Raw genomic sequence first — 25,459 nt, forward strand, 5'->3', positions numbered from 1 at the left:
AACAAGGAGATAAAAGCCCTGATGAGACGGCAGCAGGTAGAACTGTCTGGTGGTGAGATCGGTAGCGTAAGACTGAGTGACCCATTCCCCATTTCCATGCCTCCCAAAAGTGAAATGATGATCTGGTGTCGGACTGCAATCGGGTTGAGAGGTAGAGACTACCAAGCCATGGTAGAACCCGTGTACTCAGACAGCAGGCCCACCATTTTGACAGCCCGGGGGGTGGTTGATGTCCGACATGGGAGGGTGCCCGTCCGCATCCTCAACATTGGGGAGAGGGAAGTACACTTACCCAGGTACGCTACACTCGCCAAACTGTTTGTCGTCGAACACAAAGCTATCAGGGCTGTGGAACCCTTGCTTCCATCTCCACAGGCGGAGGGTAATGGCTCCCAGAAACAAAAGGAGGACTGGTGCCAGAAACTCCATGTGGGTGCTGACTCCACTCCCCTGCACCAAAAACAAGGAGTCTACCGGGTGGTACAGGAGTACGAGAGAGTCTTTAGTAAGCACCCGCTAGACTTCGTCAGAGTAAAGGGGATAGAACACCACATCCCCATCGGGAGCCACCCACCAATAAAAGAGAGGCACAGACCTGTACCCCCTGCACATTATCAGAACGCAAAGGGCATGCTAAGAGAGATGAAAGAAGCTGGGGTTATTAGAGACAGCTGTAGCCCCTGGGCAGCCCCTTTGGTTCTGGTCAAAAAGAAAGACGGCACCATGAGAATGTGCGTGGACTATAGACAAATCAACCGTATCACTCACAAAGACGCATATCCGCTGCCTAGAATAGAAGAGTCTTTAGCCGCACTAAAATCTGCTAACTTCTTTTCTACTTTGGACCTTACTAGCGGGTACTGGCAGGTTCCTGTGGCAGAGGCTGACAAGGAGAAGACCGCCTTCACCACCCCGATGGGACTGAGCGAATTCAACTGTATTCCTTTCGGGCTCTGCAACGCACCAGGGACCTTCCAGCGGCTGATGGAATGCTGTCTAGGGCACCGAAACTTCGAGACGGTCCTCCTTTACCTGGACGACGTGATCGTCTATTCGAAGACCTACGAGGACCATCTCAAGCACCTGGCTGAGGTGTTCGAAGCCCTGGCAGGCTATGGCCTGAAGGTGAAACCATCGAAGTGCCACCTGCTGAAACCAAAGGTCCAGTACCTAGGGCACGTGGTAAGCGCGGAAGGAGTGGCCCCCGACCCTGACAAGGTAACGGCAATCAAGAGCTGGCCAAGCCCCTCGAACATCAAAGAGGTGAGACAGTTTCTCGGGTTGGTAGGCTACTACCGAAGGTTCATCCCCGGGTTCACTAAGATGGCACCTCCTATGCAGGACCTCCTGATCGGACAGTCCAAATCCAGAAGTCAAAAGCCACCCTTCAAGTGGGATAAACCGGAAGAGGAGTCTGTTAGAACCTTGCTCTTAGGTTTTTTCCTTTGCTGGTCACATGACCTTGTTGGCCTATTTAATCCTGCTCCGCCCTTCTGGCTTTGCTGGACTTCATTGTATAACTACTTTCTAGCTAGCCTGTGCTCTGTATCTAACTCTGTTAGTTTGCTTGGTCTACGGACCTCAGTGTTCTATATATTTTGTTTGTTTGTCTGTCTGCTACTATTTCTGTTAGGAGGTGTCCCATTTTCCTCCCAGTCCTTAGTACTTGTAGGGATTCCTTCCCCACATCTATAGGTCTCCGTACAGACTAGCTTAGGACTTTAGCAGGTCTGATCGCAGGATCAGGTCCCCTGTTACATCGTAGGGATAAAGCTGAGTTCTATCGTAGGGACAGATCTCCTCTCTTTCCTTAGCTCTGGTAGCAGAACATAACAGTAAGTCCAGTCTGCAAATTCTCTAAGGAAAGATTTTTCTGTTCCATCATGGTGTCGGTTCAGGATTTGGCTCATCGCCTGCAGGGACTCTCTCTGGAGGTGGCCGAGCTCCGTCAGCACGTGAGTAACTGTCCTGGAGCACATTTCTTGGAGCCTAAGGTATGTTTGCCGGATTTATTTTTTGGTGAACACCGAGAATTTTTTTCATTTAAAAATGCTTGCTTATTGTATTTTCGTTTGAGACCCAAGTCCTCTGGGGATGAATCCCAGCGCATAGGGTTCATAATGTCACTTTTGCGCAAAGAGCCTCAGGAGTGGGCCTTTTCTTTGCAACCTAGTGATACATGCTTCAGATCAGTGGATAGTTTTTTTTCTGCTTTGGGGCTATTATATGATGATCCTGACCGTGTCGCATCAGCTGAGACTGAGTTAAGACGTTTGAGACAGGGATCAGGTAATGTGGAAAAATATTGTACTCATTTCCGTCGATGGTCTACTCAAACAGGGTGGAACGATTCTGCTCTGAAAAGTGTATTTCTTGCTGGGCTCAATGAAAGGGTTAAAGACCTGCTAATTGCTTATCCTACACCTGAAGATTTGCAACAGGCTATGCAATTAGCTATACGGGTGGATAGGAGACTGCATGCAAGGGTTAATGAGAGCAAATCCTCTGCAAATCCTCTGCTATGTCAGTTTCTGGTTATGAGAATGTGTGTACTAACAGTGGTGAACCGATGGAGATTGGATCGGTGGCACTTCGCTCTCAAGAAAAAGACCGCAGATTTTTTGAAGGCTTGTGTTTCTATTGCGGAAAATCTGGTCATTTGATTAAAGGCTGTGAGCTTCGTATGAAGAAAGAAAAAAAAATGGTCAGTCATGCCCGTATTGCCTGTTTAAATTCCAAGCGTGTATTTTTAGCTGCTTCCACGATTGCTCAGGAAAAATTAATGGAATTTCGGGTGTTTGACGATTGTGGGTCTACTCTGAATGTAATTGATGGGGGATTCTTGGAAAGACTCAATTTAAAACCCGAACCTTTATCATCCCCCATTGCTGTGGTTTCTGTGGATGGTTCCCCTTTGAAGAATATTACTCTCAAGGTCTGTGAATTTCCTCTCACTATTAATGGTGTTCACCATGAGAAATTGGATTTGGTAGTTTTGAATAACTTGCCTTCTCCAGTAATATTGGGATTGCCCTGGTTAAAATTTCACAATCCTGTACTGGATTGGTCTACCAGTGAAATTAAATCCTGGAGCCATAAATGTTATGACAAGTGTTGTAACGGGCGTATTGCAGCTTTGGATAGGGGAGAATTGCCTGTTCCTATTCAGGATTTTTGGAGAGTTTTTTCTGAGAAGGAATCGCAGGTTTTGCCTCCCCATAGAGACTATGATTGTTCTATTGAATTTGTCCCTGGAGCGACTCTTCCTAAAAGTCGTTTATTTAACCTTACTATTCCTGAGAGGAAGGCTTTGGAGGAATACATACAGACAAGTTTGGCCGCCGGTCACATTAGGCCTTCTAAGTCTCCTGTGGCGGTTGGATTTTTTTTTGGAAAAAAAAGGACGGCGGTTTACGTCCTTGTCTGGATTTTCGTGAGATTAACAAAATTACTGTACGCAATCCTTACCCACTGCCATTGATTCCTGATTTATTTAACCAGTTAATGGGGGCCAAGTGGTTCTCTAAAATTGACCTTAAGGGGGCATACAATCTGTTGCGCATGAAGGAGGGTGACGAATGGAAGACTGCTTTTAACACTCCTGTGGGTCATTTTGAGAATCTGGTTATGCCTTTTGGTCTTACTAATGCTCCTGCATTTTTTCAGAATCTTATTAATGACATCCTTAGACCTTTGATTGGCAAAAATGTGGTTGTGTATTTGGATGACATTTTGATTTATTCGCCGGATCTGGAGTCTCATTGGCGGAGCGTACGTGAGGTATTACAGTTGTTAATGGACAATTCGCTTTTTGCTAAGCTGGAGAAATGTGAGTTCGCTGTACAGAGAATAAATTTTTTGGGTTACATTATCTCCAGCGAAGGTTTTGAGATGGACCCGGTTAAAGTTCAAGTTGTACAGGAATGGCCTAGGCCTATTGGTTTGAAATCGATACAGAGGTTTTTAGGTTTCGCCAATTATTACAGAAAATTCATAAAAAAATTTTCTAGTATTGTCAAACCTCTGACCGATCTCACCAGGAAAGGTGCTGATGCGGTTCAGTGGTCTTCTGAGGCTATTGAAGCTTTTGTGTATCTCAAGGAGAGGTTCACCTCTGCTCCCATCCTTATGCAGCCTGATGTGACTAAGCCATTTTTGGTTGAGGTTGATGCTTCCTCTGTGGGGGTTGGCGCAGTATTGTCTCAGGATAACGGGGATGGATTACATCCCTGTGCCTTTTTTTCAAAAAAATTTTCGGAGACTGAACTGAATTACGATATTGGTAATCGGGAATTATTGGCTATTAAACTCGCATTTGAACACTGGCGCCACTTCTTGGAAGGTGCGGAATTTCCCATTCAGGTTCTTACGGATCATAAAAATCTGATATATCTTGATGCTGCCAAGCGCCTGAATGCCCGTCAGGCTAGGTGGGCACTGTTTTTCTCGCGGTTTAATTTCTCCGTTACTTACATCCCTGGTACTAAGAATGTTAAGGCGGATGCCTTGTCTCGCAGTTTTTCTCCCATAGTCGGTGCTGAGAAAGAGGAGAACATTTTACAAGAAGGTGTTGTGATAGCTGCTTTGGACTCTGTTTTGGAAGATGAGATTCTTAAAGCACAGGAGAATGCCCCATCTAACACTCCTCATGGGAGGTTGTTTGTGCCTGGGACCTTTAGGAGAGATTTGTTTGTTGAGTGTCACGAATCTCGGTTGGCAGGTCATCCCGGAATCTCTGAGACCAAGAGACTGGTGGGTCGCAGTTTTTGGTGGTCTGGATGGCAGAAGGAAGTCATTAAGTGGGTGCGTCAATGTACTATATGTGCTAGATCTAAGTCCTCACATACTCCTGCTGCGGGGTTGCTTTGTCCTTTGGAGGTTCCCAGTGCTCCTTGGACACATTTGGCTATGGACTTTATAACTGACCTTCCCCCCTCTGAGGGTTTTACTGTCATCTGGGTGGTTGTGGACCGTTTTAGCAAGATGTGTCACTTGGTTCCCTTCGTCAAACTGCCCTGCGCTAAAACTCTCGCTAAGGCCTTTGTCAAGGAAATTGTCAGACTTCATGGCGTTCCTACTGACATTGTTTCTGATAGGGGTCCTCAGTTCGTGGCTCGTTTTTGGCGTGCATTTTGTGACAGGTTGAGAGTTCATTTATCGTTCTCGTCCGGATATCATCCTGAATCTAATGGCCAGACAGAAAGGAAAAACCAGGATGTTGAGCAGTTCTTGCGTTGTTTTGTGGCAGACAATCAAGAGGGATGGTCTGAGTTTCTGCCACTTGCTGAATTTGCTCTGAACAATCATACATCTTCTTCTGCTGGTTGTTTGCCTTTTTTTTGTTGATCTGGGAGACATCCGTCGTTTGGGTCGTTCTCCAAGTTGGGATCTGCCGTGCCTGAGGAGGAGAATTTTTCCGGTGATTTGGAGAGAGTTTGGACGGATGTGCGTGGTAATCTTCAGGAGGCCAACAGAAAATCTAAAGACTACTTTGATAGGAAACGACAGGAGGTTTTGTTCGCTGTTGGTGACATGGTTTGGTTGTCCTCTAGGAATCTGCGGTTGAGGATTCCTTCTAAGAAATTGGGTCCCAAGTTTGTAGGGCCCTTTAAGGTGCTTCAGGTTGTCAACCAATCTGCTGTTAGGTTGGAGGTTCCTACCTCCTGGAGAATTAATCCGGTATTTCATGTCTCTCTGTTAAAAAAAGCTGTTGTGTCGGATGGTGACGCCTCTGCCTCTGTTCCTCCGGTGGTGGAGGACGGGGAATATGAAATTTCTCGCATCTTTAACTCTAGACGGTATAGAGGTAGTTTGCAGTATCTTGTGGCCTGGAAAGGTTTCGGACCCGAGGATAACTCTTGGGTGAGGTCAGATGATGTTTCCGCGTCCAGACTTATCAGAGCGTTTCACAGGAGATTTCCTGATAAGCCTGGTCCTAGGGGATCCGGAGGATCCTCTTAGAAGGGGGGGTACTGTTAGAACCTTGCTCTTAGGTTTTTTCCTTTGCTGGTCACATGACCTTGTTGGCCTATTTAATCCTGCTCCGCCCTTCTGGCTTTGCTGGACTTCATTGTATAACTACTTTCTAGCTAGCCTGTGCTCTGTATCTAACTCTGTTAGTTTGCTTGGTCTACGGACCTCAGTGTTCTATATATTTTGTTTGTTTGTCTGTCTGCTACTATTTCTGTTAGGAGGTGTCCCATTTTCCTCCCAGTCCTTAGTACTTGTAGGGATTCCTTCCCCACATCTATAGGTCTCCGTACAGACCAACTTAGGACTTTAGCAGGTCTGATCGCAGGATCAGGTCCCCTGTTACATCGTAGGGATAAAGCTGAGTTCTATCGTAGGGACAGATCTCCTCTCTTTCCTTAGCTCTGGTAGCAGAACATAACAGAGTCCTTCCGCCAGCTAAAGTTGGCCCTCACGGGGGATGAGATCCTGGCCTACCCTGATTACGGACAGCCTTTCATTCTCCACACAGATGCCAGTAATGTGGGACTGGGAGCTGTACTGTCCCAAAACCAACAGGGCAGAGAATGGGTGATCGCATACGCCAGTCGGAAGCTGAGGCCCACCGAGAGGAACCCGGAGAATTACAGCTCCTTCAAGCTAGAATTCTTGGCGGTGGTGTGGGCCGTGACGGAACGCTTCAAGCATTACCTGGCCTCTGCAAAGTTCACCGTGTACACGGACAACAACCCGTTGACACACCTGGACAATGCAAGACTGGGTGCCCTGGAACAGCGGTGGATGGCCCGTCTCTCCAACTATGACTTCGTGATCAAGTACCGGGCAGGCAAAACCAACACCAACGCAGACGCCCTATCAAGAATGCCTCACTTACCTGAAGGTGACGAAGACCCAGAAGAGCTGGAAGAGGTAGAACTCCCCGCGTTTCACCAGTATGGAGCCGCTCAACACTCTCACCGCGTGAAGGAGGAGGATCTAACAACTGTGATGATGAATCCCCTACCTCACCACAGCTGGGCCGAGACCCAAGATAGTGACCCTGCAGTCCGCCTGGTGAAAGATCTGCTGACCCGGGAAGACGCCCGCCTAGATCCAGATGCCCCAGAGGAAGCCAAGCAGCTATGGAAGGAGAAGAGCAAGCTGTTCCTCTACGAAGGCAAGTTGTGCAGAAGGATTGTCAACCACCGGACGCACGAGCTGACCTGGCAAGTCGTGGTCCCAAGGCGGGATGCATCTATGGTCCTGGGGGCTTACCATGACAGAGCGGGACACTTTGGTTGGAAGAAACTGGAGTTCCTGCTAAGAGGAAGATTCTTTTGGGTCGGCATGAGAGGAGCTGTAGAAAAGTGGTGCAGAGACTGTGGCCCTTGTCACCTGAGGAGGAAGGACCGCACCAGCCAGAAGACACCCTTGAGGCCCATCATCACCACGCAGCCTCTTGAGCTGGTAGCTCTGGACCACGTCAAATTGGCTCCAAGCCGGTCCGGATACATCTACGCCCTGACAATCGTGGACCACTATTCCCGTTTTCTAGTGGTGGTCCCGGTAAAGGACTTGACAGCCCAAACAGCGGCCAGAGCCTTCCAGCAATATTTCTGCCGTCCACACGGGTATCCGGAACAGGTCCTGACAGACCAGGGTCCAGCGTTCGAAGCTGAAATCTTCCAGGAGTTCTGCAACCTCTATGGCTGTAAGAAGATTCGGACAACGCCTTACCACCCCCAAACCAACGGGATGTGTGAGAAGATGAACAATATAGTCATTGATCTCCTGAAGACGTTGCCCCTGGAGGAACGCAGCCTGTGGCCAGAAAAACTGCCGGACCTGGTAGACATGTACAACAATATCCCGGTGAACGCTACAAACTGCACCCCGGCTTACCTGATGTGAGCTAGACCGGGTAAGCTGCCCCTAGACCTGGAGATGGGAGTCCTAATACCTGAGGACACCTCCCCGGATGCGGACTGGGATACGGAAAGGCAACTGCAGTACAAGAAGGTACAGGAGAGTGTGGAGAAGAGCCTGGCCCAGGTGAGAGAGAAGCAAGAAAGACTCTTCAATCAACACGCCCCTGCTAGTCCCCTAGAACCTGGTGAGCAAGTCCTAAAGCGAAAAAGAAGGCTACATAAGTTGGACGACCAGTGGGAAAGGGAACCCTACACCGTACTGCAGTCTGACCACGACAACCCAAAGGTGTGCGTAATCACCAAGGACGGTGGTGAAACCACTAGTGTCGTCTCCAGAGACCACCTCAAAAGGTGCCCCGAGCAACTCCGTAGTGCAGAAGAGGATCAGAGTGACCTTGAACCCGCAGAGGACAAGGAAGAAATGATCAGCACCGTTCTCGGAGAGTTCCCTCAGTCCTGGACTCGCATAAATGATGCCATAGTGGTACCTGTCCTGCATTTCCTGCAACCGGCACAGCAACAACCAACACCAGAGCCGGAAGGTGAAGAGGAGCAAGCGGTTCCAGAGGCAGAAGAGCCTGTTCCAGCAGCCCAGGAGAGTCAACCCTCTGCTGACAGTGAGCCTGCCATGCCTGCGGTAAGCCAAAGAACCCGCAGACAGCTGCCTGCCCTACCTGTACACCCAGTTGGTAGCTGTACCCCTAACGCTAGTGGGGAAAGCCAGGTTGGTCCACCACCAGACAGTGGGTTAAGGAGGTCAACCAGGAGCACAAAGGGACAGATACCCGCTCGCTGGAGAATATAGGATGCACTAAATTGTAAATAACCCTGTTGCCAAATGTTGAATTGTTTGCCAAGTTACCTGCATGTTTATTAATAGTGTGTTTCAGTTTCTTGCAGCTACCGTAAGGACTCACAGGTTATGGACTTTTTTATAACCGGGACCTTGTGTGGACTGCATTCTGAGCCTAACCCAGAAATGATCTAAGACTGTAAAGGACTTGGGGTAGGACAGACCCCCACCTGGTTAAGGCTCCCGTTGTATTGTTGATATGGACACCCGGTCACAGACCACACTGTGACCTAAAGAACTCAATTTGTGCGTCGTCTGTCTATTAATGTGTTATTGTTGTGCATATTGTCTTTGTTTATTGTTTAGTCCCGGAGTACTAAATTTCACTAGGGGGGAATGTGTCACCCAGGCCTGGATGCCACAAGTGTAATTAAAGCTGTGTCTGAGAGCAAGGGGGAGGTTCTCTGGTTAGGGGAACATTAGCATGCAATGCCTCCTGTCTCAGGCCAGTAGGGGAAGCAGGCTGCCCCTATAAAAGCTGGTACTGAGAGCAGGGTTAGGGAGAACTGGATTGCCTGTCTCAGCTCTGAGACGTGTCCCAGAGTGGAGCAGGGACAGAAAGTTGCATTGTAACCTAAGAGGAAGTGTGGCAGGAGGAGAGCCACAAGCCAGAGACAAGAGGCGAAGAGAGCCTGTCTTGGCAGAGAAAAGACTTAACTTTACCAGACTTTGGTGTCTGAGGCTGGAAGGATTCCACATCCCCCAGCAGAGAACCAGTTCGCAAGGGACTGTACATTCCTTGGCCTAAGAAGCCTGGAGGCCCTGCCACAACCGAAGGGACCAGTAAAGCCGTACAAGGCTGGGAGCAGAAAGGAACCCACGTCGCAGGCCATACAGGCGAGAAAGCACGGAAAGCTCGGAAACGTGGGCTGTTATCCTATCAGGAGGAGATAGTCAGAAGGAGCGCAGAAAGCACGGTAGGCCTACACCCTCACCCTGACCAGGGCCAATTTCCCCGTTGCTCTCAGACATCCAGGTCCCCTCCTAGCTGGGACTGTTTGTGGGTCAGTTTGCCTGTTTAGTAAAGACCCTGGACTGCAACCTGTTGTCTGTGTGCTTCTTGCTCCTCCAGCACTATCAGCACTGGGACTCTCACTACCCTCACTCCCACCATCCACTATACTGCCCTGGGGCCGCACTCTTCCCGTGGGGAGTCACACCATCCCAGCTGCATATATCATCAGCCCCAGCGGTCTGCCCTGCAGCGGCGGTGCCTGATGACCGTAAATCCACGGGTGGCGTAGTCGTACAAAACCAACAGCACATAACAGACTACCACTGGCCTGACCACCCTGAGCCACGGAACCGGGTTGCCACTACTACTCCCATCGTTCCCCCTATTGCCCGGATCCGAGTGCCCCACGGCCCAGGGGGCGAGTCATCTCTACCCGGTCAAGGTCCTGACCTAAGAAGGCCTGGAGGGGAGCAGAGGAGATAGGCTCCACAGGCAAAAGGATCCCAGGGGGATACGGACGGAGCAGAGTCGCCACCTGTATTCTTTACTCTGGCCTAGTCAGATGGATTCCTGCTGCAAGAGGGGTGACCGGCCCTCGATATCTGACTTTGTTACTTCACGTCTCAGTCAGAAAAGCCCGGAGGCTTAGTGGATCCCAGGGGGATACGGACAGAGCGGCCTAAGCCACCTGTATCTCTTACACTGCGTTTATCCAGTGGGACCCGGCCTTACACCACGTTCGTACCACACACAGGCAGGAGAAGACTTAGTGGGAGAACTTACCAAGGAGAGGAACACACCAGAGGGGTCTCGACAGGTGCTCCTGATCTACCTGGAAAGTGCTGAAACCCCTTCCCGGTGGCCGCAGTACGCCGTGAGCAGCAGAGGGAAGCTTTGCGGCTGAAAGTTCATCCCAAGTGAGTAAAGACACGGATGACTTCATACACCGTCTCAGCTCGTTATTTCCTGCGCGGCACTGCACTCACCATACCTTCTCACTCTGCCCTGAGGCCTGCTCCGCCTGTGGGGAGCCGTCCCATCTTAGCTGCCAGTAACACCGGCCTCAGTGGACTGTAGCAGTGCTGGTGTCCATCATCGGAAACCGCAGGTGGCGTAGTCGAAATACCACTCTTACTTGAAAGCCCAATATTTTTATGAGGCAGCCCTGGGCACGGAACGGGTCAAGGCCACGACTGCATCCCCCGCAACACCTACACGGCTCCAAGTAACCCTATCGCCCAGGGAGGGCATCTCACAGCCATAGATGAATTCAGAGGTGTAATATGATATATGGCGTCTTTTCAGTTTTTTATGCTATTCTGGCACATTACGGGCTCTGCAAATGGTATCTGCAAACTATTCCAGTAACATCTGTGCTCTAAAAGACAAGGCCAATGATTCCTCACTCCTCCGGGACAAACGAAGTGATGCAATACCCAGTGCTTGGTTAAGAATCCATTTATTTAGAAGCTAAAATAAGATGCGTTTCGTGGACGTCCTGTCCACTTGATCAGTGCATAGCTTGTGTCAGGTATAGCAAGGAGTGGACATATATATACAAAAAATGTGAAAAAAACTGGCGCCAAAACAATGTGGCCGTTAAGGCAGAAAAATACAATCAATAAAAAGGCATAAATTTGAGTATCCATCAATGTATATATGCATCGGGAATAAAATATTGCTAGCATGATTAAAAATTAATTAAAAACAGATATAGTTCAATGCAAAAAAAATATAAAAAATAATTTAAAAAAAATCTATATGTATAATTCCTGAAGCGGGAATTGAACCTGTTGTACTGCAATCAACTGGATCATGTTTAGATCCTAATCATGGTATAAACCTCTAAGCCACAGGTGCTCATGTATATTGCAATTGGGCTTGTTCTGAAGGGAAGTAATAAACGGATATTAGACGATATATCTAACTTATATGTACATACTAAACAAAATAATTTTAATTCTTCTTATAATAGAATATGTGATCGTATCTGCAACATGAACAATTTCTTTAGGAGTGTGTCCGTATTATCGGTGTAGTATTAGAGAATAGTCGTGCGCATTAATGTCCACTAGGTGGTATGATGAGCACTGAAAGTGTCCTAGGGAATGGTGCAGACTACTGGGAACAGAATGCAATGATCATTAGAAGAAAGGAAACTTAACTCAGTGAAAACCTGGATCGGGACAGTGGATAAAAAACAAGCCAAGACATATGTTCCTGACCATGTAGAGGTAAATTATATTTGTCAGTGCTTTCAAATAAAAACCTCTGATATTTCATTGAGACCAGTGCTTTCAAATAAAAAGCTCTGATATTTCATTCAGAGGTTTTTATTTGAAAGCACTGACAAATATAATTTACCTCTACATGGTCAGGAAGATATGTCTTGGCTTGTTCTTTATCCACTGTCCCGATCCAGGTTTTCACTGAGTTAAGTTTCCTTTCTTCTTATGATCATTGCATTCTGTTCCCAGTAGTCTGCACCAAACAGTAGTTTATGACAACATATGAGGTATCACAGCATTTCGCCTATTACCCTTGTGAAAATAAAAAATTTGCTGCTAATATCTCATTTTAGGGGTAATGAAATGTATTATTTATTATAAAATTTTGTGAGGCACCGGTGGGTTTCAAATGCTATGCAACTAGATTAATTCCTTGAGCAATGAGATGTCCAAAATGTGGTCACTTGTGTTTTTGCTGTTTTGGCACCTCAGTGGCTGTGTTAGTAGCACGATCAATTTATTTAAACTCCTTCCCTTCTGAGCATTACTATATGGTCAAACAGTAGTGTACCATCACATATCGGGAGTTGCCACATTTAGTAAAAATTGCATAACAAATTGTAGTGTGCCGATTTTAAACACGCACCACAGGTCAGTTTACGCTGAGTAAAAAGAAGCACAGAAGGTATGAGATTTCTATAAATCCCATCAACTTTGCTGGAACTCTAAGACCTTGCGTTTTTGGTGCAAGGAAGATAAGCAGTGCCAAAAACTCACCAAAAATTCATCGCAGACACACCCTAACATTGTGCCACAATATCATTTTTATTGTACAACAACTTCATTGTACTTTATTGTACAACACTTTATTGTATAACAACAACAGCTTAAACAGGTGTGATGGCTTGGTCATGGGCCCAGGGTTCTTGGCTGAATGGAGCTCTGAAATTCCTGATCACCTGTTTTAGTATATATTTTGGTACATGCAGCAAAAATATTGGTAATGCCTATTTACTTCTACTTTAGAGACAGTTTAGCAGTAATAATGGGGGATGCTATAAAATGTTGAATACTTTTCTTTCAAGTCTCCTCAACAAAGTCCAGCTGAATCCTGACTTTCAACCAGATCCTTGCTCTAAATAACTTGCATGATTGAAAAATACATCCCATAGAAAGTCTGGCAAAATTTAAAGGGAGCTGTCAGAAATGTTTATATGTTGTCACAACATAAGCCTTATTTGTCTAAGTATAGTATCTTGAGAATCTGCCAAAGTACCATTATATTGCACTTATCATCTTGGAACAGAAAGTTCATACATATCATCTTGAAACAAAAAATTTGGCTGTACTTATCATGAATAAAATGTTTAGACACATATTATATGTAAAGTATGGAAACCATGTAATTAATTATAAAATAGATCTCTATATGCTTTACATTAAGACATTTTAACCTCTAAGGCTGTGGATGAGTTTTTGGTGAGTTTTTGACACTGAGTATTTATTTCCACTGCATCAAAAAAGCAGCATTTTACAGTTCCAGCAAAGTGGATGGGATTTATAGAAATGTCATGCTCATCGTGCTTCTTATTTACTCAGCGTAAACTGACCTGCGGTGCGTGTTTCAAATCCGCAACATGTCAATTTCTACTGTGAGTAAGCTGAGTTTTATGAGCAGATTTTTTCCATAGACTTGCAGAAATTATTTTTTTTCAGTTATTTTATTATCATTCCTAGCAGGAATACAATTATAGGTAACATCTATATATACAGGTAACATGGTATCAATCATTCACAAAAGACAATGGTCATTGCTCAACTTTCTCTCTCTACACAATGACCTCTCCTCAGGTCACAGATAGAGATTAGAATCATATTTTCCTCGAAATTTACAAAAATTTGAATGTGCCTACAGTAAATGTTTTGTTTTATTCAGTTGGGGCAAATCCATCAAAATGGCAGCTGGCTAGCCGTCATTTTGCTATATTACATAAGGCCAGATAGGGGATCATTTTAAATATATATATATACAGTACAGACCAAAAGTTTGGACACACCTTCTCATTTAAAGATTTTTCTGTATTTTCATGACTATGAAAATTGTACATTCACACTGAAGGCATCAAAACTATGAATTAACACATGTGGAATTATATACTTAACAAAAAAGTGTGAAACAACTGAAAATATGTCTTATATTCTAGGTTCTTCAAAGTAGCCACCTTTTGCTTTGATGACTGCTTTTAATAAGTGGGATTTCTTGCCTTATAAATGGGGTTGGGACCATCAGTTGTGCTTTGCAGAAATCTGGTGGATACACAGCTGATAATCCTACTGAATAGACTGTTAGAATTTGTATTATGGCAAGAAAAAAGCAGCTAAGTAAAGAAAAAACGAGTGGCCATCATTACTTTAAGAAATGAAGGTCAGTCAGTGCGAAAAATTGAGAAAACTTTGAAAATGTCCCCAAGTGCAGTTGCAAAAACCATCAAGCGCTACAAAGAAACTGGCTCACATGAGGACCGCCCCAAGAAAGGAAGACCAAGAGTCACCTCTGCTTCTGAGGATAAGTTTATCTGAGTCACCAGCCTCAGAAATCGCAGGTTAACAGCAGCTCAGATTAGAGACCAAGTCAATGCCACACAGAGTTCTAGCAGCAGACACATCTCTTCAACAACTGTTAAGAGGAGACTTTGTGTAGCAGGCCTTCATGGTAAAATAGCTGCTAGGAAACCACTGCTAAGGACAGGCAACAAGCAGAAGAGACTTGTTTGGGCTAAAGAACACAAGGAATGGACATTAGACCAGTGGAAATCTGTGCTTTGGTCTGATGAGTCCAAATTTGAGATCTTTGGTTCCAACCACCTTGTCTTTGTGTGACGCAGAAAATGTGAACGGATGGACTCTACATGCCTGGTTCCCACCGTGAAGCATGGAGGAGGAGGTGTGATGGTGTGGGGGTGCTTTACTGGTGACACTGTTAGGGATTTATTCAAAATTGAAGGCATACTGAACCAGCATGGCTACCACAGCATCTTGCAGCGGAATGCTATTCCATCCGGTTTGCGTTTAGTTGGACCATTATTTATTTTTCAACAGGACAATGACCCCAAACACACCTCCAGGCTGTGTAAGGGCTATTTGACCAAGAAGGAGAGTGATGGGGTGCTACGCCAGATGACCTGGCCTCCACAGTCACCAGACCTGAACCCAATCGAGATGGTTTGGGGTGAGCTGGACCACAGAGTGAAGGCAAAAGAGCCAACAAGTGCTAAGCATCTCTGGGAACTCCTTCAAGATTGTTGGAAGACCATTTCCAGTGACTACCTCTTGAAGGTCATCAAGAGAATGCCAAGAGTGTGCAAAGCAGTCATCAAAGCAAAAGGTGGCTACTTTGAAGAACCTAGAATATAAGACATATTTTCAGTTATTTCACACTTTTTTGTATATAATTATATATATATATACAATTATATATGTGGAAAAATATATAATTCCACATGTGTTAATTCATAGTTTTGATGCCTTCAGTGTGAATGTACAATTTTCATAGTCATGAAAATACAGAAAAATCTTTAAATGAGAAAGTGTGTCCAAACTTTTGGTCTGCACTAATATATATATATATATATATATATATATATATATATATATACACACACATTTCCAGACACTCAAATTTCCCGCCTCACAGATCCAGCCCGGTTATCTTTAGCTTCTGTTCGGTCACTCAAGCGGTTTCTTCAAAGACATCTTTGGTCCCAACTAGACTCATCATATGTATTGTCCTAAAATGCAATGATGTCACTGGGTCTAGCTATCACAGATTCACTTATTCTTAGTTACAGAGCTTGAATGTCAAAAAAAAGTGAATGAATATCTCTAGAAAATTGTTTCTTTCATATGGTTCATGAATAATAACTGTTGAAAAGGCTACAACTGAATGTTGTTAACAGCAGTTCAGGTAAGATGACTGTTTCCATCATTTACAGAAGATAATCTAAAGTCAGAATGAAAACACATCCTATGAAAAATGTTTATCAGCATCTGGTTCAAAACCCCTTAAAGCTGTAGCACACGTTCATCATATACAGTGGAGAAAATAAGTATTTGATACACTGCCGGTTTTGCAAGTTTTCCCACCTACAAAGAATAGAGGTCTGTAATTTTTACCGTAGGTACACTTCAACTGTGAGAGACAGAATCTAAAAAAAAATAAAAAAAAAATCCCATTGTATGATTTTTAAATAATTAATTTGCATTTTATTGCATGAAATAAGTATTTGATATAATAGAAAAACAGAACTTAATATTTGGTACAGAAACCTTTGTTTGCAATTACGGAGGTCAGACGTTTCCTATAGTTCTTGACCAAATTCGCACACACTGCAGCAGAGATTTTGGTCCACTCCACCATACAGATATTCTCCAGATCTTTCAGGTTTCAGGGCTGTCACTGGGCAACATTGAGTTTCATCTCCCTCCATAGATTTTCTATTGGGTTTAGGTCTGTAGACTGGCAAGGCCACTACAGGACCTTGTTATGCTTCTTATGGAGTCACTCCTTAGTTGCCCTGGCTGAGTGTTTTGTCATGCTGGAAGATCCAGGCACAACCCATCTTCAATGCTCTTATTGAGGGAAGGAGGTTGTTGGCCAAAATCTTGCGATACATGACCCCATCCATCCTCCCTTCAATACGGTGCAGTCGTCCTGTCCCTTTTTCAGAAAAGCAGCCCCAAAGTATGATGTTTCCTCCACCATGCTTCATGGTTGGGACGGTGTTCTTGGGGTTCTTGGTGTTCATCCTTCTTCTTCCTCCAAACACGGCAAGTGGAGTTGATACCAAAAAGTTCTATTTTGGTCTCATCTGATCACATGACCTTCTCCCATGCCTCTTCTGGATCATCCAGATGGTCATTGGCAAATTTCAAACTGGCCCGGACATGTGCTGGTGTGAGCAGGTGGAACTTGTGTGCTCCGCAGGATTTCAATTCATGAAGGCGTAATGTGTTACTAATGGTAATGTTTGAGACTGTGGTCCCAACTCTCTTCAGGTCATTGACCAGGTCCTCCCATGTAGTTCTGGGCTGATTCCTAACCTTTCTCAGAATCATCCTTACCACATGAGGCGAGATCTTGTATTGAGCCCCAGACCGAGGAAGACTGATAGTTATCCTGTGTTTCTTCCATTTTCTAATAATTGCACCAACAGTTGTTGAATTCTCAACAAGGTGCTTGCCCATTGTCCTGTAGAACATCCCAGATTTGTGCAGGACTACAATTTTGTCCCTGGTGTCCTTTTGACAGCTCTTTGGTCTTGGCCATGGTGGAGAGGTTGGAGTGTGATTAATTGAGTGTGTGGACAGTTGTCTTTTATACAGGTATCGAGTTCAAACATGTGCAATTAATACAGGTAATGAGTGCAGAGTAGGAGGTCTTCTTAAAGAAAAACTAACAGGTCTATGAGAGCCAGAATTCTTGCTGGTTGGTAGGTGATGAAATACTTATTTCATGCAATAAAATGCAATTTCATTATTTAAAAATCATACAATGTGATTTTCTGTTTTTTTTTTTATTTTTACACTTCAACTGTGAGAGACAGAATGTATCTATGATAAAAATTACAGACATCTCCATTCTTTGTAGGTGGGAAAACTTGCCAAATCGGCAGTGTATCAAATACTTATTTTCCCCACTGTATATGATGAATGTTTGCTACAGCTTTAAGTGGTTTGAACCAGATAAATATTTTTCATAGAATGTGTTTTTTTTCTGAAAACTTACAAAATCGGCAGTGTATCAAATACTTATTTTCCCCACTGTACCATATAAAAACATGTGACATACATGTCTGGTGCTGGTGTATGGAGTAGACTCATACAAAACAGACCTTTTATAGGAGATTGCTTTAGTCCCCTGCAGCCATCCTTATCTTTAGGTAGTATTGACATTCTGATCTTCCTAAAACTCTCCCTCTGTGCCTCTAGATTACATTTCTCAAGAGGTAGAGCAGTATCTGTTCAACAGTTAGTTCACACACTCAACCTACCAGGCACCATCCTGAGACTCCTGTACAGTCTCAAGATGGATAAATCATTTTCCATTCTGTTTCTCCTTCCTAACATTCCTACCACTTCACCTTGTATGTGTTATCCAGAGACTCTCCTGCAGTCCATAATATAAATGTGCTGACACTGGCACTATACAGGTTCAGTGTACAGTAGGGGAGAAATTAGTTATATAATGTATTAATTTATTATAAAGTAATCTAGCACTATGAAATGACAAGCAGCATCCTTTCTGTTTAAACTCACCAGTTGATCTGCTTACTATTGCTATCTGTGGAGTTTGCACTGCTTCTGCATCGTCTGCTCTCTCTCACTCCCTGCACACATTCCTAGTCACTCCTGACTTGCTGAAGATCACAGGCCACACTCCCATGTTATCTCAATTAAGAACACTTTGCAGGTGTGAGCTTGAGTGACAGGCCATGTTCAAAGCACAGGCATGAGATCATTTTACTCTGTGCTTTAAACAGACTGTTGTAGAATTTTAACAGTAGTAAATTATTAAGCTTCTTCATTTCTCATGGAATTTATAATGCTTTAATAATGTGTGATACCGGAAAGACCCTTTCATTATCTACAGAAAAATAAACACGTAATGGGTTTCAGAAAATAACTTTTCTTCTTTTTCCCCCAATTATTTTATTCATTAAAAGCCTCAAAGTCACAAGTTATGCATTTTGGAAGACAGAGATAAAGAAAAAAAAAATTACTACAGTGGGATGGGGTACATTAGTAAAAAAACATATAGTCAAGGACGAGAGTGTTGGCACCCTTGAAATTGTTCCAGAAAATGAAGTATTTCTCCCAGGAAATTATTGCAATTACACATGTTTTGTTATATACAGTGGCATGTCAAAGTTTGGGTACTCAAGGTCAAAATTTACTGTTATTGTGAAAAGTTAAGCAAGTTGAAGATTAAATGATCTCTAAAAAGGCTGAAGATAAAGATGATACATTTCCTTTGTATTTCAGGCAAAAAATATATATATATTTATATTGTCATTTTTTACATTTTAAAAATTACAAAAAGGAAAATAGGCAGATGCAAAAGTTTGCGCACAATGCATGGTTAGTACCTAGTAGCACCTCCTTTTGCAAGTATCATAGCTTGTAAACACTTTTTGTAGCCAGCCAAGAGTCTTTCAATTCTTGTTTAAAGGATTTTCATCCATTCTTCCTTTTAAAATTCTTCCAGTTCTGTGAGAGTCATCTTGCATGCACTGCTATTTTGAGGTCTAGCCACAGATTTTCAATGATGTTCAGATCAGGGGACTGTGAGAGCCATTGTAAAACCTACAGCTTGCGCCTTTTGAGTAGTCTATTGTGGATATTGACATGTGTTTAGGATCATTATCCATTTGTAAAAGCCATCCCCTTTTCAACTTCAGATTTTTTTACAGATCTTGTTATGTTTGCATCGGGAATTTGTTGAAATTTCATTAAATCTATTCTTCCCTCTACCCATGAAAAGTGCCCCATGCCATTGGCTGCAACACAACCCCCCCAAAGCATGATCTATCCACCCCCATGCTTAACGATTGGCGAGATGATCTTTACCTGAAATTCTGTGCCCTTGTTTCTCAACACATACCTTTGATCATTGTGGCCAAAGAGTTCTATTTTAACCCCATAGGTACACAGGAATTTATTTCCAAAATGCCTCAGGATTGTTTAGATGTTCTTTTGCATACTTCTGATGCTGAATTTTATTCTGATGATCCAGGAGAGGTTTTCTTCTGATGGCTCTTTCATGAAGGCCATATTTATGCAGGTGTCTCTGAACAGTAGAACAATGTACCACAACTCCAGAGTCTGATAAATCTTTTTGGCCTTTTGCAGTCAAGCGAGGGTTCTGATTTGCCTCTCTAGCAATCCTGCGAGCAGTTCTCAGTGACATTTTGCTTGGTCTTCCAAACCTTTACCTCCACTGTTCCTGTTATTCGCCATTTCTTAATTATATTTTGAACTGAGGGAAGGGCAACTTTAAAACGCTTTGCTGTCTTCTTATGGCATTCTCCCGCTTTGTGGGCCTCCATCATTTTTATTTTCATAGTGCTGGGCAGCTGCTTAGAAGAACCCATGGCTGCTGTTTTTTGGCACAAGGTTAGAGGAAGCTGGGTTTTTATAAAGCTGGGAAATTTGCATCACCTGGTCTTTCCTAACGATGATAGTGAACAAGCCATAACCCTAACAGGTTAAGGCCTGAAACTTTCTTTGGTCAAAGTTATTTGAGCACACAAATCTCCAAGGGTGCCCAAACTTTTGCATCTGCCCATTCTCCTTTTTGTAATTTTTTAAATGTAGAGAATACAATATATATATATTTTTTTTGCCTAAACTATAAAGGAAATGTGTCATCCTTTGCCCTTTTAGAGATCATTTCATCTTCAACTTGCTTAACTGTTCACTAGAGATGAGCTTTGTTCTACTCGAACTGTTCGCCAATCTCAAATTCGAGCTGTTTTGGGCGGTGTTCGAGCCGTTCGGCGAACACGAACAATTTGAGAAAAATTCGGCTGTTCGAGGTTATGTTCGATAACTGTTCGTGCACCAAAATCATAACTGGATTTTTTCTCAGTAATGATGAAAATTAATGTTAATACGCAGTTTGAGTGTACAGCGGGGTGGGGGGAGGGGCAGGGGATGGATCTCTGCAGGAACAATGAAGATCTCCATTTTTTTTTCTCTTTCCCGCATTTGCAGTGGGGGGGTGCAATCTGTCAGCCTATCAGCAGCGCACACACGGAGCGAAGTGCTTTTTTTCACACAAGCAAGGGCATGTGTCATTGGCAGTGTATGTCACATGTCCTTGCCCTATAAGACCAAGCCATTTTCCCCGTCGCCACCATTTTCTCACTGCTGCAGCTGCGTGTTAGACGGCACCGCTGTTGCTGTGTGCGCTATACCTTGTTAATTTCAAGCCAATTTTCGCACAAATATACAGATAGCTTGGGAGTAGGGAATAGTTGTGATTGCAGTCCTTTTAAGGACTAGGTTACAGCATTTCCTACGACTTTTATCAGGGAGGTCTGTGCTCTTAAATAGATAGGTTGTGGGAGTAAAGACTAATTGCAATTGGAGTCCTTTTCAGGACTAGGTTACATCAGTTCCTATCAGTTTTTGCCAGGCAGGTCTGTGCCAGTGCTGTGCAAGTTTTTTTCACAGCATTTGGCTGAATCTAGCAAAGCTAATCCTTTTTGGCCTATTGCAGAGTGTGTTAGTCAGTGGAGTAGCCTATCTGTGTTGCAAGATATACCACCTGTGTATAGAATACCAATTTTTTTACTGCACCTAGTGAAGTAAAATCTTTTGGGCATAGCATCATTCTATTAGTCCATCTATACTGACCTCCATCAGGTTGCAAATTAAAACTAATTTTTATCTGCATCTACCTCTGAAAAAATATTGGGCTTCTAGCTGTGTGTGGGACTTGTTGTATTAGTCCATCTATACTGACCTCCATCAGGTTGCAAACTGAATATATTTTTTTCTGCATCTACCTCTGAAGAAATATTGGGCTTCTAGCTGTGTGTGGGTCTTGTTCTATTAATCCATCTATACTGACCTCCATCAGGTTGCAAACTGAATATAATTTTTTTCTGCATCTAGCTCTGAAAAAATATTTGGCCTTCTAGTAGTGTGTCGGACTTTCTCTATTAGTCCATCTATACTGACCTCCATCAGGTTGCAAACTGAATATATTTTTTTCTGCATCTACCTCTGAAAAAATATTGGGCTTCTAGCTGTGTGTGGGTCTTGTTCTATTAATCCATCTATACTGACCTCCATCAGGTTGCAAATTCAAAATAATTTTTTTCTGCATCTAACCCAGCCAATAGTTTTGGCCTAATACCACAGTTTGGCCACTCAGCTCTGCTAGGTTACCATCCATTGTTTTTTTGTGCAAACAACTCCAGAGTTGTGAATTAGTTAACCACCAAAATGAGTGGAAAAAGGCCTGCTGCTGGTGGAAAGGGGAATAGGCGTGTTGGGAAGGGGAAAAAAGGTTGTGTCCGTGGGGTAGGTGTTAAAGCAACAGTAACATCTGCAGAAGAAAGACCATCTTCCAGCCAAACTAAAATGTCTACTTCTTTTAGCGGACAATGTGATAAGATCCCTTTCTTACAGCCACGCCAATCGCTACAAATTCCAGATGAGGCACAAAAACAGCAGGTGCTTCAACGGATATCAAGTGCTCCTTTAAGTGGGCTCTCCTCCACATCAACTTCAACATCACAAATACTCCAGTCCTCAAAGGTGTCACCCAAATCGCACTTGCTTCCTCACAGCTCCCAAATCTCCAGCTGCCCATCTGAGTATGAGGTAGAACAGATGGTTGAGTCTGCAGAGCTGTTTACTCATACTATAGCCTGGGAATCAGAGGTCGACTCCAGCGCTTCTGTGAATCCAGACGAGGAAATGATCTGCACTGATGCCCAGAATCTTTATGAGTCGGATCCAGGATCAGACGCAGAAGGTTCTGACCATAATGTAGACCCTCATTCCCAAACTGTAACTCCTGTTGGTGGAGACAATGAGGAAGACGATGATAAGACTCAAATACCTGATTGGAGCGACAACTTTAGTTTTTTGTCAGGGCAGGAACAGGTTGGCTCTGAGGACGACGGGTGTGATAACGCACAGGGTGATGATGATGAGGTCGGAGATCCCACTTACTGTCAACCCACAGTCAGCCAAGAGATGAGGTCAGCAGAGGAGGTGGAGGAAGATGCTAGTGACGACGAGGTCAGGTTGCGCCTTCCTGGACAGAGACGTAGTACTGGAAGCACGTCAACAACTGCATCCTCAAACACAACTCTGCCTCTCACCACAAGTCGTGGTGGCTCTTCAGGTCGCATGGGTGCTAAGTGTTATGTTCTGCTACCAGAGCTAAGGAAAGAGAGGAGATCTGTCCCTACAATAGAACTCAGCTGAATCCCTACGATGTAACAGGGGACCTGATCCTGCGATCAGACCTGCTAAAGTCCTAAGCTAGTCTGTACGAAGACCTATAGATGTGGGGAGGGTATCCCTACAAGTACTAAGGACTGGGAGGAATATGGGACACCTCCTAACAGAAATAGTAGCAGACAGACGAACAAACAAAATATATAGAACATAGAGGTCAGTAGACCAAGCAAACTAACAGAGCAAGACACAAAGCACAGGCTAGCTAGAAAGTAGATATACAATGAAGTCCAGCAAAGCCAGAAGGGCGGAGCAGGATTAAATAGGCCAACAAGGTCATGTGACCAGCAAAGGAAAAAAAAACTAACAGCAAGGTTCTAACAGTACCCCCCCTTCTAAGAGGATCCTCCGGATCCCCTAGGACCAGGCTTATCAGGAAATCTCCTGTGAAACGCTCTGATAAGTCTGGACGCGGAAACATCATCTGACCTCACCCAAGAGTTATCCTCGGGTCCGAAACCTTTCCAGGCCACAAGATACTGCAAACTACCTCTATACCGTCTAGAGTCAAGGATGCGAGAAATTTCATATTCCCCGTCCTCCACCACCGGAGGAACAGAGGCAGAGGCGTCACCATCCGACACAACAGCTTTTTTTAACAGAGAGACATGAAAGACCGGATTAATTCTCCAGGAGGTAGGAACCTCCAACCTAACAGCAGATTGGTTGACAACCTGAAGCACCTTAAAGGGCCCTACAAACTTGGGACCCAATTTCTTAGAAGGAATCCTCAACCGCAGATTCCTAGAGGACAACCAAACCATGTCACCAACAGCGAACAAAACCTCCTGTCGTTTCCTATCAAAGTAGTCTTTAGATTTTCTGTTGGCCTCCTGAAGATTACCACGCACATCCGTCCAAACTCTTTCCAAATCACCGGAAAAATTCTCCTCCTCAGGCACGGCAGATCCCAACTTGGAGAACGACCCAAACGACGGATGTCTCCCAGAACAACAAAAAAAAGGCGAACAACCAGCAGAAGAAGATGTATGATTGTTCAGAGCAAATTCGGCAAGTGGCAGAAACTCAGACCACCCCTCTTGATTGTCTGCCACAAAACAACGCAAGAACTGCTCAACATCCTGGTTTTTCCTTTCTGTCTGGCCATTAGATTCAGGATGATATCCGGACGAAAACGACAAATGAATTCCCAACCTGTCACAAAAGGCACGCCAAAAACGAGCCACGAACTGAGGACCCCTATCAGAAACAATGTCAGTAGGAACGCCATGAAGTCTGACAATTTCCTTGACAAAGGCCTTAGCGAGAGTTTTAGCGCAGGGCAGTTTGACGAAGGGAACCAAGTGACACATCTTGCTAAAACGGTCCACGACCACCCAGATGACAGTAAAACCCTCAGAGGGGGGAAGGTCAGTTATAAAGTCCATAGCCAAATGTGTCCAAGGAGCACTGGGGACCTCCAAAGGACAAAGCAACCCCGCAGCAGGAGTATGTGAGGACTTAGATCTAGCACATACAGTACATTGGCGCACCCACTTAATGACTTCCTTCTGCCATCCAGGCCACCAAAAACTGCGACCCACCAGTCTCTTGGTCTCAGAGATTCCGGGATGACCTGCTAACCGAGATTCGTGACACTCAACAAACAAATCTCTCCTAAAGGTCCCAGGCACAAACATCCTCCCATGAGGAGTGTTAGAAGGGGCATTCTCCTGAGCTTTAAGAATCTCATCTTCCAAAACGGAGTCTAAAGCAGCTATCACAACACCTTCTTGTAAAATGTTTTCCTCTTTCTCAGCACCGACTATGGGAGAAAAACTGCGAGACAAGGCATCCGCCTTAACATTCTTAGTACCAGGGATGTAAGTAACGGAGAAATTAAACCGCGAGAAAAACAGTGCCCACCTAGCCTGACGGGCATTCAGGCGCTTGGCAGCATCAAGATATATCAGATTTTTATGATCCGTAAGAACCTGAACGGGAAATTCCGCACCTTCCAAGAAGTGGCGCCAGTGTTCAAATGCGAGTTTAATAGCCAATAATTCCCGATTACCAATATCGTAATTCAATTCAGTCTCCGAAAATTTTTTTGAAAAAAAGGCACAGGGATGTAACCCATCCCCGTTATCCTGAGACAATACTGCGCCAACCCCCACAGAGGAAGCATCAACCTCAACCAAAAACGGCCTAGTAACATCAGGCTGCATAAGGATGGGAGCAGAGGTGAACCTCTCCTTGAGATACACAAAAGCTTCAATGGCCTCAGAAGACCACTGAACCGCATCAGCACCTTTCCTGGTGAGATCAGTCAGAGGTTTGAAAATACTAGAAAATTTTTTTATGAATTTTCTATAGTAATTGGCGAAACCCAAAAACCTCTGTATCGATTTCAAACCAATAGGCCTAGGCCATTCCTGCACAGCCTGAACCTTAACCGGATCCATCTCAAAACCTTTGCTGGAGATAATGTAGCCCAAAAAACTAATTCTCTGTACAGCGAACTCACATTTCTCCAGCTTAGCAAAAAGCGAATTGTCCATTAATAACT

The sequence above is a fragment of the Phyllobates terribilis genome, unplaced genomic scaffold, assembly GCF_046119375.1.
Source record: "Phyllobates terribilis strain yellow unplaced genomic scaffold, ASM4611937v1 Scaffold_11__3_contigs__length_659146591, whole genome shotgun sequence".
Lineage (NCBI taxonomy): Eukaryota > Metazoa > Chordata > Amphibia > Anura > Dendrobatidae > Phyllobates > Phyllobates terribilis.